Below are 14,328 nucleotides of genomic sequence, written 5' to 3'. Positions count from 1 at the left end.
ATGGCCGGGGTCCAGGATATCTAAAAGATCGCCTAAAGCTTTGGGAGAAGGATTCTAGTCAACAACTCCATTTCTCAGGGACAGTGAAACTTATTTACAATAAGGGTAAAGCTGGCCTGTGAGGGAGACAGTACTTTCTTGGGGGGCTAGTCTGAGCTGGTCAAACAAACTCTAAGGATAATCACAAATCTCATTGACTTTTACTCCAAGTGCAAGATGCACTTCTTTGACCTTGCTTTCTCTCATATAAACACATAGCAAGGTGTACACCTAAAAACAAAAACAAAACCCTATGAAAATAAATCACTTCAGGCTTTATGCAATTCTCCCCTGGGAGAAAGAATGAGAGAGAGAAGGAACCATGTGTGACAGATATTAGTCACATCACTCTATGGATGTCTGGAAGACACTCGGATCCTACTGTGACCAGGGCAGTATAGGAGCCTGAATAGATTAGAATAATCTTTGTTTATGACCTGCAGAGTCTGCTGGCCTTACTGCCTCATGTAAGTGTTTCATATCTGGCCACCAAGCACCAGAAATAGAACAGGCAGGAGGATGAGAGAGAAAGAGCTCAGATTTTGTTCCCACAGAGTACACACTGATTACATCTTTGCACTTATTTTTCCGGACTCAGTATGCCAGTTTTGTCTGCCTCTGTTAAAGTCTTTTTGGCAAATCTGTTTTGCCTTTGCTCTTCCCACTTCCTATATGGTTTGTTTTAGGCTGATGTATGTTGTTGGGATATGTGGTATGGCTGGTGGGGGTTGGGTGCGAGTGGGTTGTGTGCTTTGGTGCTTGTGCATGAGGGAGTGGGGGTTAGGGTGACCGGGTATCCCGACTTTATAGGGACAGTCATGATACTCTGGGCTTTGTTTTCTGTAAGCGCCCATTACCCCCACCCTGTCCTGATTTTTCACACTTGCTCTCTGGGCACCCCAGTGGGGATTGTTGGTTAGATGGGACGCAGGGAGTCTGTCTGTATCAGACATTCTTTGTTTTAAAAAGTGCATGTGTGGGGGAGTGTGTGTAAAATAGCGTGGTGGGGGGTGTTCCAGTTGTTTTCTGTAGAGTGGACGCTGGGCTTGGAGGGGTGTGATAGGCATGCTGCGGGTGTACTTGGGCAGTGTCGCTGTGGTTTCTGGGCTACTGCACTGTCTGAGGGTGAACTGTGCGGTGTGTTGCTGCGGGGCAGTGGCGTTGGAACAATTTGTATAGTGAGGGGGCTCAGAGCCATTGAACCAAACTGTAAACCCTGGATATGATGGAAACTGCTTCAAGCCAGGGGGGTACAGCCGCAGCCCTAGCTCCAGTACCAGTGTCTGGGGATGTCATGCTGGGGGGTAGGAGTGGGGGGGGGAAGGGAACCGGGTTTCTGTGGAGAGGCGGGGGCGGGTCACACCACACAGGATCTGGGCTCCCGGCCCGGGACACTCCGTCCCCTCCTCCCAGTCGCTCCCCGCGCGCAGCCAATGGCAGGCGGCGGTGGCGGGAGGTGTGTGCCAGTGCCTCATTTCCGGTACCTGTCAGCCAGCCTCCCCCGACCCCGCGCGAGACGGGCTGGGGCTGGTCGGCTCGCGCGCGCCGGGAGCGGGGACGGTTGAGAGCGCGAGCCGCACTTCGCCTCCCCTAGAACTCTGCCGCCGGCTCCTTCGCCTCCTTGCCGCCCGGGACGTCCGAGGGGCCGCCGGCGCCTTGGCGGGGCAGCGGCGTTCACGGTACTCGCGGGGCAGCCTGGTTCCCTGGCTCGGGGGGCGGCCGGTACCGGGCTCGCCGTCTCCCCCCTGCCACGCGCGCTGCGGACGCCCGTGTTGTGGTGCGGGGGGTGGGGGGGACGGGACCGCGGCCCCTCCGCCGCCTTGCCCTGTCGCGAGGGCGGGTGGCGCGTTCTCCCCACGGGGCGCGCGGGGCGGGTGAGGTGTGCGGGGGGGAGGGGAGGGTTGCTCGCCCTATGAAAGTGTTGTTGTTCCAGGGAGACTTTGCCTTGGCCCCTGACAGCAGCCGCCGCCGCGGGGTCACCCAGGCGTCCCGAGCCGGCGTCCCGCAGAGGTCGGCGCGTGTCCCTAGAGGTCGATGCAATGGGAGCGGGGCGGGGGAGCGGGGGTTGCTGCTGCTTGGACGCGCCGCAGGGGGCTCCGTGCCCTGGCCCCCTGGCTGTCCCTCCGTGCGCACCTGGGGGAAGGCGGGGGCTGGAGGAGGCTGAAGGACTTGGCGTGGCAGGTTTTGCTAGTGGCAGGAGTCGTGTGTGTCCGCCGCGTGAGTAGGTGGGGGGTCCGCGGGTCCTTGCCTTGCGTGTGCAACGTCAGCCTTAGCTGCTGCTAACCCCTGGGCCTGCTCCGGTGGTTTGACAAGAAAAACGCGTTCCCTGCTACCTGCGGGGCTGTCTGAGGGCTCAACAAGTGGAGGGGGGCTGTGGAAGTAGGCATTAAGGGGCTTGACTTAATCGTCAGGCTCCAGCTTGTCCTACGGGTGCCCAAAATCTCTCCATGGGAAGAGGAGTTGGACAGGATGTGTCAAGTGGGATTATTTGGAATTAAGATGTTTGGGACCTCCATAGTACTCCAAGCCACTGTCTGAATCCAGTGCAAGTAAGGAAACATGCAAAAGTTGTTCTTTTTTTAAAAAAAGAAAAACTGCGTGCGAGTTAGAGAATGTGTGTAGAATTTTTTCTTTTTCAATTTTTGTTAGTAATTAAATTTTTATGCTATATATGGGGTGGAGGATATCAGCCAGCAGGTATAGTCCTGGTAAAATGTAGTGGGAGCTTCAGTCTGAATTTGGAAGGTAATTTGCCATCCTCTGGAAACCACTGTCACACAAGGGTGCCAATTGTGGCTTTTGTGATATTTTTGCTAGGAAATAGACCGAGAACATAAACTTGTTGTTTTGCCTAAATAAGCCACCAAATAGTCATCAGATGTTAGTGACTTTTAATACAACCATATGGCCACTTTGATTTTGTGAGGATGAAAGTCTGAAACCAACCTTGGTCTCTTGCTAGCAATGTTTGAGAGCACTGCACAAGCAGCATGCTTGCTCCCTCCATGTAGGGAAGGAATACTTGAGGTAGTCACTTAAAGAAAAAAAAAAGAGAGAGTGTTGCCAAGATGTTGATGCCCGGAATTGCAATAATCACATTCTCTATAATCAGATGAAGTAGGGATTTGTGATTTCAGGATTTGCATGGTCAAATAGGTTAAGTTTTTGTTCCCCCGCGCTCTCCCCATGTTACAATAGCAGCAAAATGCCCCTTTTTCTTAAAAGGAGCTATGAAGTTTAAGGCATGGAGCAGTGGCTGTGTTTCACTTATGATTTCATATTGTCATGTTTTAATGTTTTCTGGCTCTCTGAGTGATGCTATGAATGTTATAGCTGGTATGTGCCATAAATATAAAATATGTTGTTTTCTAGCAGAATAGCAGACAAGCCTAGGAGCGAACCATTTCCAGTTTCTTCTGGAGAGTGGTTTACAGTGACTTGCGGGTGAGATGGTGTGTGATTCCAGAAAAAATCCCTTTCCTACAAAATTTCAACACTTGGAATACTTTTATTTTTTAGTTGCTTTCTCCTTTCACTTTCCTGCTGAGACTTGAGTTCAAGGTTCTGTTTCCAATGCAAAAGAAGCATCTGTTGCAAGGAAAACACAGAACCCTTAACTTGTCTTGGCAGGTATAAGGAATTGAGTTATAAATATTTTATGTTAAAAGGTGAAAAACATTTTTATTAATAATTTGGGATTTTACACATTTTAAATTTTACACATTTTAAACTTCAAGCAGCTTTTGCAAGTCACCTTGAAAGGCTCAGTTTCAATTTGTTTTCCCCTTTGGGTTGGGTGGATAAGGGAGTGGATTTAATCAAGTCATTATTTACTTTAACATAATCTTTCATGGGTAGGGGTGTGTGTGTGTGTGTTTTTAACAGGCATTATAAAGTGTGTGAAAATTAAAAAAACCCATCTTAGGGGTGTGACTGGTATTCCAAAGGTCTATTATAAAGACAGAGTGTGTGTGTGTGTCTGGGCAAGCTACTAGAGTGGTTAAATTTAGAGTACTGAAGAAAGATGCTTAATGTGGGTGTAAGCATTTTTGGTTGGTAATAAATAGAATGCCACAAGGATTTCATTAAGGAAGGTTTTGTTTGCCTTATTGGACAACCAGAATGCTAGTGGGCCTTGACAGTCTTATGTAGTCCCACTGAGACTACTCTTAAATATAAACACATCCATAAGTAGCATTACCAACCTCAAGCATTAATAAGTTACTTCTGTGAGAATTTTGCACCACTGTGCAATGTAGAATTTTGCAGAAGTTAATGTTGGGTGTGCAGAATTTCCTTTTCCCCACACAGAAATGGGCTGCAGAGATGTTGGCTGCCAGTAGGGGCTGCTGGACCTGGCAGAGCCTAGCTTGCAAATAGAAGACAAGGCCTGGAGGAGAGGGAGGGAACTGAAGGGTTCCCAGTAGCTGCAGTACCCAGCATGCTCTGAAGGAAGGAGGCAGTGGCGTACAGGAAATTCTGTGCAAGCCTGAGACCCAGCATCAGACTGTTTCTCCCTCTGAATCCCTGGGCTCTAGAAGAGTAGGGTCTGTGAGTGTCTGTGTCATGATGGGGCCCGCAGCTGAGCTCTGGGCGGGGGCAGTGTGAGTGTCTGGGCTTGGAGGGAGGAGCGGCTCTGGGAGAGCGGGGTGTGAGTGTCTGGGTTGGGGGGACCATGGCTGGGCTCTGGGGGAATGGGGTGTGAGCGTCCGGCCCCCCGGATGGGCTCTGAGGGAGAGGGGGTGGAGGAGCAGGAACTGGGTTGTCATAGGGGTTTCTTTAATTCTCTACTCCTAGGGGAATTTTTGTGTGTCTGTATTGTTACAGACATACTTGCTGACAAGTATTTTGAAATAAATTACCAAAATAATTGAAAGTGGCATGATTATGTAGTGTTATTTTGACAAATAAAATTTGCAGAATTTTAAAATATTGTGTGCAGAATTTTTAATTTTTTGGCACAGAATTCCCCCAGGAGTAATAAGTCATGTGATATTTTTAAATGATATTTTTTAATTTCAGTGTTTCAATGTGAGGTTTTTTATGGTTCACTCTGTTTTCAAATTTTTACCTGCAACCATGAGAGTTAGAGACTTGGGATTTCTATAATCACTTGACTCCAGGAGCTCTGGTTTTATAAAAATACTGAATATCATGAAATTCTCAATAAAAGTGCAAGATTTGGCAATACTATAAAGTGATTAGGGCTTCAATATTGTAGTTATTTAAAATACTAGAGGAAACTAGGTATGTGTTCTCCAGCAAGCAGATGAAGTATATCTGATTGAGGTGTGCAAAAATATGAAGAATCTGTGAAAAGTTACACCCTGCGTCTTTGCATGTATGTATTTTATGGTTGGTTAAAAAAGACGGAGAAAATAATAAGGGAAATGTCAAAGTATGTGAGTCACTATAGAGAAAACTACAAGTAGTTTTCCCTGCTTAAGTTATTTTGTAAAGTCTGAGATTATTGAAGGAAAAAATACCCTAAAGTGCCACTATTTTGATTGTATTTATTTTATTTATTTATTTATTTTAAAGAAAAAACACCAGCAGCCCAGGATTTATGAAGAGCTCTACGGTAACCAGTGAGCACATGAAATGGAAGGGGAACAGATTATGGCAACTGATTTCCGTTTCAATCTTCCAAGCAGTTGCTATAAACAGTGAGTAAAATATATTCTTATAAATTATGAGAGCTACCGTAACAGCATCCTCTGAAGGTTTAAGGGAGAAAACAGTTGAGGAAGAATTTATGTACAAAGTAGTTAACCTGTATAATCAATTTACAAGGGAAGAAATATGAGCAAGAAATATAAATAAATAGTTGAAGGGTGAAAAGGAGGTGAATAAATGTAAATAGATTTTCTGACTTCCTTATGCCTGTTGCTGTGCAAGTCTTTATTTTCCTCTGCAGAAGTAAGGTAAATGTTTGATTTTTGTGAAACTTTTGTGAAACTTGATTTTTGTGAAAATTTTTGTAAACATGCTTAATTTTTTATTAAATTGACTAGAATTGAGGACCTCTTGGTATCAAGTCTACAAAATGAAATTTCAAGTCTGTGGGTCTGACCTGACAGAATGCTGTGCTCCTTTTTAGTGAAAGTGCTCTTCCCCCTTCAGGATAGAGCCCTAAATCACCACTTTTATTAAAAGTATTAAATATGATTTTGGCTTTTTATTTTATTTTTTTAAATACATGCTAGGTGTACTGTAGTTTGTAGTGTAAAAATATTATAGATGGAAGTATTGCCAAACCTGATTCTGCTTCTTCATACCAGATTTAATAATTTCTGCTTATGTAATATTTGTTTTATATAAAAGTGTTTTTTATAAATATTTGAAAATCTCTTTGTAAATCTCACTGTTGTGTTCGGTTATTGTCTCTGATAATAGACCTAGGTGTATGGCAACGTTTGTTATTTGAATGTTTGTGTTTTTAATATGTACATAAATGAGTTGTGGAAAGAGAGCCATTCTGACATTTCCATAACTTGGAGGTCAAAAGATTAGAAGTGGAATCTGTTAATACAGGAATAGTAGACAAAGTTGGACTTGATTTAAACTAATTGTTATGAGCTCAAATCCATTTTAGATTATGCCTGTGGAAATGTTAACAATATGGAATAGCTTTCAAAATACTTGTGCATCAAGCTATGAATTCCCATACAAAGGATAATACAAACTACAGAGCCCAGGGATCTGTAACTGAATGAACTGATGATTTAGTTTATATTTTAAGTCCGAATGGTAAGCTCAGAAAATACATTCCCTACCTTGACGAGTTCACAATGTAAAATTATCACATCGCAGTTAAAAGTTGCTGAGGTATGATGGCAATTGGAAATTTTGAGTGTGGGTGGGCTGCGTAGGCAGATGGCTCCAGCCTCCTGAAACACACAAGGAAGCCAGCTTGTACTTCCTTTAATAAAGGATCAGTAATACCCACCTACTGCTAACATGGTAAGAGAGAACTTTAATTGCTGTAATATATGCAAATGAGCCAATTATAGAGTAGGTTCTTACAAAACTCATCCAAGGTGGCGTAAAATATCCGCGGTACAGTTTATTAACCATTTTACTTGCTTTGGTGAGTGGGAACTGTCATGAATAGTCCCATTGGCATCAGTGGGACTTCTTGCTTCGTAAGGGTATCCTAAATGATTTGGATTGAAAATAAATATTGATAATTTTAAATGACTTATAGTATATGGCTAGGTCTTTGGGCAGAAACACTCTTCTTGTTGTATATGTCTGTACAGTGCCTTGCGCAGTGATACCGTAATTGTTGGTTTGGGGTCGCTAGGTGCTACCCCAATAAAAATAATTGTAATATTTGTGGTATATGACTGTAGAGTTACATTGGAATTTCTTCACTCATCTAAGATGAAAAGAGCACCTAAACTTATTTTTAGAGGGTTCTTTTAGATAGCTTTCCCAGTTAATAGACTAGCAGTAGCAGTAGACTGCTAGTGTAGCTAGCAGTCTGCTGAAGGAAAACTCTACCCATTTGAAACCTAGGAAGCTGGTAGTTCACATGGTCAGAAATACTTCTCTCCATTATCAAATGAAATTTTTAATTACAGTTGACACTTCTCAGCCTCCTGCTGGTGTTAAAAATCTTGCTGAAATTGTATCAGTTTATGCCATTGGAGTCAAAATGCAGGCCTGTATTAACAATCAAAAAACTTTTCTCTCCTGCTTCTAGGAGAAGTGCTTCCTGCCATGGTTAGGATGCAGAATGGTACAAATAAATTGAAGAATCACACTGATTCTGCTGTGTGTATGTATGGGAAGAGCAGGGAGGGTGCAGGCTTGGAAGAGATTTCCCAGGGAGTCTTTATACCAGCTTGCATACCATGGAGCTGTGTTCAGTGGGTTTCTTCACAACAGCAGGGATGAGTGTTACACTAAGTGAGTCCGCTAGTGACTAGTCAGCCTTCTCCAACATGTAGTTGTCCTGTGCCTGCTGGTAGTTTGCCAAGGAAGATTCCAATCCAAACGCTGTGTAAATCCACTGCAAAAATCTCACATGCTTGAGATTTGTACAGAGAGCTGGGATTTGGCACTTGATACAGGTGTGAAAAGGATCTATCTAATCTAGCTATCTTTAAAAAATGTTTGAGTATTGGACACTTTAGGATTTATTAAATAAGGTTGGAAACTGGTTTCAAGCCTTAGGCTTCCATATTGTGTCATAAATTATATTGTTGCAGCAGGCATCATTAGGTGGTGCTGTTTCATGTAGTCTTCCAAGTTATTTTGCTTGGTGTGTAAGAAAATGTTCAGTCTTGGGAAGACGTGCTGTGATAGTTCGTTTTTGATATGGGAGTTTTTGTGTAGAGGCAATAGTCCAAGGAGAAGGAGTTGTGTGAATTGTAAGAGAGTTCACTTTCTGCTTTGGTCTCTGATTAGAGTAGATTCTTGAGACAAAGTGTGTTTTCCAGTTCCCACAAGACAACTATCTGTGTCTGAGGACTTGGGTATGTGTGTAAATAAAACAAGTTACATTTAGAGTATACCCAGACTCTGTAGTGCTGATTTATCCTCCACCAAGAAGCTGACCTGCACAGCCCTGGACATCCACGCCTGGCAAGGGGGGACACTGATGTCAGAATGACACACTTGAGTTGGAAGAAGGAGCAACAATATAACTTTTCTGCAGTACACTCAACACTAGAGATAAGACTTATATAAATGGGCCAACACTTTCAACCTGATTGCCAAGAGTTACTCTTCTAAATCTGTATTTTATGTACCTAAATTTAAGTGGCCTGATTTTCAGGCATACCAAGCACCCACAAACCCCACTGGAGCTATAAAATTGCTGCATTACTTGTTACAAGAAAAGTCCTATTGCCATGAAAGAAACATTTCCGTATAAGGGTCTGTTCATCTGGTAGCTAATCACTTGTTTTACCTCTCTTCCGCATAGTTTAAAATAATCCTTTTGTTTAAATGGGAGGTAAATCCTGTATCTTTTTCTGCTACCCACACAAGTATCAAATGGAACTTAACTTTTCACCAACATCTTTGGGGCTCTAGCACAGTCCTGGGTCTGAATCTTAAATTGAAACATTAATATTATCAGCTGCAATGCCTTAGCAAAATGAATAAAAACTATTGTACAAATGTTTGGGGCCCATGTAAACCTGGTTTCTGTGTCTTGCCTGAAGTCATTCAAGAAGCCAGTGGCAGTCATTTCAGCTGTGTGCCTCAGTTTCCACATCTACAAAAATGAGGTTAAAATACTGTCCTCCTTTATAAAACACTGTGAGACCATTAAACCAATACCATGTTATCTAAGAAGTGAGGCATTGAATCATTCAAAGGATAAGCAGAGCCCGAAGAGGTCAGTGAAATAACTGGCTATGGTTTGGCATCTTTTCTTCTGGAGTGGAGCAAGTCTTGTGATCGCTGTATTGTGTTGAGTGACATTATATAGAACTGTGATGTCATGTATCCAAGAACCATATCCTCTATTTGACATCTCAGTTGCTTGAAAGTGTGATTATTTTGTGTCCATTTGCTAAAAAATGTGAATTCATTACACTTGTGCTTATCAACAATCAGCCCAGCAATGCTAATTCTAATGTAAACTTTATTTTCAAATAGCTTGTTTATGGTAGGGGAAAGACTCTCATGCTAAGATTTCTAGCTTACTGGAAACAAAATGGGTGTTTTCTTACAGAAAAGACTTCATTCAAAGGGGGAATTTGGTTTCACATTCCACAAAGTAAGGAAAGTTTGTATTTAACAAATTATTTCTATTTAAACAGAGAAGAAAAGCAGGCTCCTGTTACTGTGTTCTACAGAAGAACATCATGAAGGAACGAGTTAAACTGGCAGTACAGTGAGAACACAAGCAAACCAAGCAGCCTTTATGGCCTTGGACATTAGAATTTGTTTAGCGTGGGGAAGAAGAGAATGATGGCTAGAACACTGTGATTTACCCCCCCTCATTCTGAAAGTTACTATGGGATCTTTAACTTCCACCAAAACAAATGGTCAGAAAGGACCTTCATGTAGTATCTTGTTTGAAGGATGGTAATTCTAATAGCGCATAACCCTGTTGCTAAACTGAATTGAAGAAATCAAGTGTGCCATTTAGTGTCAGTAGGTAAAGGAATACAATTTACCAATAGTATAAAACCACAGAAAGTACACAGTGCAGTCCTTCTCTGCTCAGTCTTGTTAAGTGTTTTCCAGGAACCGATGTAAATTCCACTGTAGCTTTTCAAATTGTGAATAATCATGGTGTGTTGTGTTTAGTGATGAATCATGCAGGAGGTTGCAGATGGTGTGAAGAGTGCAGCTGTGCAGAGACTGGGGAAGCTGAGATAGAAGACTGGAGGGGAAAGTACCTGGGGGGGAAAGATGATGAAAAGATAGATTGGAATGCCAGTGGGGGAGGGAAGAAGTCAGCTGGGAAAGAAGATTGAGGGTGAAGGGGTAAAGTTAAGCCTGAGGCCTGAAGTTGGGGGTGGGAAGCGAAGGCTGGGAAAGAGTACAGAGTTAAACTGACAGATATTGGAGTGCTACTGTGAAGTGAGCTGAGAGAAAATTGCAGCATTGGATGACACAGAGAAAGTGTGATTGTCCAAAAGTAAAAGAGAATTTGCACTATTGGAGGGGAGGCTAAGATGAAAGCAATAGGGGAAATTGCAGCACACTGTGTGTGGAGGGAGAGGGGGAAGGGAGCAGGAGCTGATCTGAAAACATTGACTGCAGTAGTGAGCTATTTTGGGTTGAGGTGCTGAACGCAGAGGTTTGGGAGGGCTGTTATGGCAATAGATGATTGCATCTGAAAGCGGGGACTGGACTGCAGTTTATGGTTATGGGTGGAGGGGTAGGTAAGAATGGAAACATTGAGGAAAAGCTCTTAAATATGGTGGATGCTGAAAATAATGAACTTAATGCCAAAGGTGTGAGAAAGCTGAGACCTTGTCTACATTACAGATTACTCTGATATAACTTATGTGGTTGTGGGGTGTGAATAATACACACCTCTGAGTGATTAAGTTATACCGACCTAAATACGGGTGTAGACAGCACTATGTCAGTGGGAGATCTTCTCCTGCCGACATAGCTACCACCGCTCATGGAGGCGGGAGTTAAGTTGACGGGAGAGCTCTCTCCCATCAGCTTAGAGTGTCTCCACAACAACTGCTCCGCTGTAAGTGCTGTAGTGTAGATGTAACCTAAAATACAGCATAGTTCAATCTATTTTAAACGGATTATCATATGCATCTCTTAGTTTTCCATGACTATTTATTATAAAAAAAAAAACAAGAATCAATAAATACTATAACAAAACAAATTCCAAATAACTTTATTCAGAAAAATGTTGCCACTGGATTGTCTGTCAAAGCTAGTTTTTGCCTTCAGGTCAGAAGTCCTAAACCAAAAGTGAATATTTAACCACTCTTCCAAGGACAGTCAATAATCTTTTCACCTAATGGAGCATGAGATTAGAGGGGCAAAAACAAGGACCCTCAACAGCTATAACGTATTTCAAGTGTTAAAGTAACATCAGGTTTCCCAAGCACAGTTTATGCATTCTACAAACCACAGTAAGTGGAACACACTTTCTGAATAGCCAATTAAAAAAGGTCAGTACCCAATGTGGAAATATGCTCTCTGAGCTATTTTATACCATATCAGGGTTGTTCTTAATGTATATTAAAACAGCTAAGAATAAAGGTAGATGAAATTCCTGCTTTCTATACTTGCATAGTCTTATACAATAGATTAATACAATACTTTCTTTTATTACTTATGAAAAATAACTTACATAATATTCTGAATTTAGGTAATTCTTTAAATACGTCTCCCACTCCTACAATTTTATGCTCTAAATAAACAAAATGGACTGGGAAAATTAATCATCCAGTAAATCATTAACAGCTATTTGATATCTACAAAATACTGCATCATAATTGTGTTAAGTACCATAGTGAAACTTAATTTGGTCCACCAATATGAACTGAAACTTTCTTACACAAATGCATTCAAATGTTCTGAGGTCTGAAGTCAAATGTTTTAGAGATACTGCAAAATTTCTATTAGTGGAGCTGTTCCCTGACCAGTTGTGAGCTGAGTGTGTCCTGCTCATCTATAGATAAGGGCGGGAGGAGTTTAACATAAGGACAACAGCAGCTATCTGAATTTGTGGTATTTTCCCATGATCATTGTCAAAGTTCCTTCCCCACTCTGAATGCTAGGGCACAGATGTGGGGACCTGCATGAAAACCTCCTAAGCTTACTTTTACCAGTTTAGGTTAAAACTTCCCCAAGGTACAAACTACTTTACCCTTTGCCCTTGGACTTTTGCTGCCACCACCAAACGTCTAACCGGTATTATTATTATTAGGAAAGAGGCTGTTTGGAAACGTCTTTCCCCCCCTAAATCCTCCCTTACCTTTACACCCCCTTTCCTGGGGAAGGCTTGATAAAAATCCTCACCAGTTTGCATAGGTGACCACAGACCCAAACCCTTGGATCTTAAGAGCAATGAAAAAGCATTCAGTTTCTTAAAAGAAGAATTTTAATAGAAGAAAAAGAATCACCTCTGTAAAATCAGGATGGTAAATACCTTACAGGGTAATTAGATTCAAAACTTAGAGAATCCCTTTAGGCAAATCCTTAGGTTACAAAAAAGACACAAAAACAGGAATATCCATTCCATTCAGCACAGCTTAGTTTCTCAGCCATTTAAAGAAATCCTAATCTAACGCATATCTAGCTAGATTACTTACTAAGTTCTAAGACTCCATTCCTCTTCTGTCCCTGGCAAAAGCATCACACAGACAGACCCAGACCCTTTGTTTCTCCCCCCCTCCAGCTTTGAAAGTATCTTGTCTCCTTCTTGATCCTTGTGGTCAGTTGCCAGCGAGGTTGTCTTTAGCTTCTTAACCCTTTACAGGTGAAAGGGTTTTTCCTCTGGCGAGGAGGGATTTTAAAGGTGTTTACCCTTCCCTTTATATTTATGACACGCCCCCCAAGTCACAGATAGGGTGAAACGCTGGCTGGGATTTCTTCCTGGAGCTCTAGGAAAAAACAGAGTTAATAAGACACATGCACCTCTAAATATACTACCAAGTATATAAAGACTAACAATATTTTCCACATCTCAAGGACGATTTTAACCAGTTGATTCTGGGAAACTTTCACGGGAGAGTGCATCAGCCACTTTGTTAGAAGCTCCTGAGATGTGTTGGATGTCGAAATCAAAATCTTGGAGAGCTAAACTCCACCGAGTAAGTTTTTTGTTATTTCCTGTGGCAGTATGAAGTCACTGTAGCGCAGCATGGTCGGTTTGCAGGTAGAAACGCCGACCCCAAACATATGGGCGTAGCTTTTCCAGAGCGTAGACAATGACATAACATTCTTTTTCACTGACTGACCAGTTGCTTTCCCTTTCAGACACCTTCTTGCTGAGAAACACTACAGGATGGAATTCTTGATCCGGTGCTTCCTGCATTAAAACTGCTCCCACACCACACTCAGACGCATCTGTGGTTACTAGGAACGTTTTGTCAAAGTCTGGGGTACGGGGTCAGACATGAGTGTCGCTTTAAGCTGGTTAAAGGCCTTCTGACACTCTTCGGTCCACTGAACAGCATTTGGCTGTTTCTTTTTGGTTATGTCTGCCAGTGGGGCGGCGATTTGGCTGTATTGCGGTACAAATCGCCTGTAATAACCGGCCAAGCCTAAGAAGGATTGAACCTGTTTCTTTGATTTTGGGACAGGCCACTTTTGGATAGCATCCACTTTGGCCTGTAGGGGGTTGATAGTTCCTTGACCCACCTGGTGTCCAAGATAAGTCACTCTGTTTAGGCCTATTTGACACTTCTTAGCCTTAAGAGTTAGTCCTGCCTCCCTTATGTGCTCGAAGACTTTTTGTAGATGTTCCAGGTGTTCTGCCCAAGAATCAGAAAATAGGCCACATCGTCAAGGTAGGCGACTGCATATTCTCCTCATCCCGCTAGTAGACCATCTACAAGTCTTTGGAAGGTGACAGGTGCATTCCGCAGCCCGAAGGGGAGTAGATTAAATTCATACAGCCCGATGTGTGTGGTGAAGGCTGACCTTTCCTTGGCGGATTCATCGAGCGGTAGCTGCCAGTACCCCTTGGTTAAGTTCAAGGTAGAGATGAACTGGGCCTGTCCCAGTTTCTCTAATAGTTCATCTGTGCGTGGCATTGGAAAGTTGTCTGGGCAAGCCCTTTTTGCTTGGACTACCGTAAGCTAAATGCTGTATCTCCCCATCTGGTTTGGGAACTAGAAC

General features: G+C 42.8%; 1 long non-coding RNA gene across 2 annotated transcripts; it reads left to right on the top strand.

The window, feature by feature from the left end:
• Positions 1–1,524: 1,524 nt before the first annotated feature.
• On the top strand, positions 1,525–13,541 carry LOC125633988 (uncharacterized). 2 transcript variants are annotated; one of them, XR_012665447.1, is made up of 4 exons: positions 1,525–1,718; positions 5,581–5,705; positions 13,177–13,298; positions 13,465–13,541. It is a non-coding gene; the product is annotated as an uncharacterized LOC125633988 (long non-coding RNA). The 2 variants fall into 2 exon arrangements; XR_012665449.1 differs by lacking the exon at positions 13,177–13,298.
• Positions 13,542–14,328: the final 787 nt, after the last annotated feature.

Source organism: Caretta caretta, chromosome 1 (assembly GCF_965140235.1).
Source record: "Caretta caretta isolate rCarCar2 chromosome 1, rCarCar1.hap1, whole genome shotgun sequence".
NCBI classification, from domain to species: Eukaryota; Metazoa; Chordata; order Testudines; family Cheloniidae; genus Caretta; species Caretta caretta.
The sequence above is the reverse complement of the archived record's forward strand: the minus strand, read 5'-3'. Positions and strand labels throughout refer to the sequence as shown.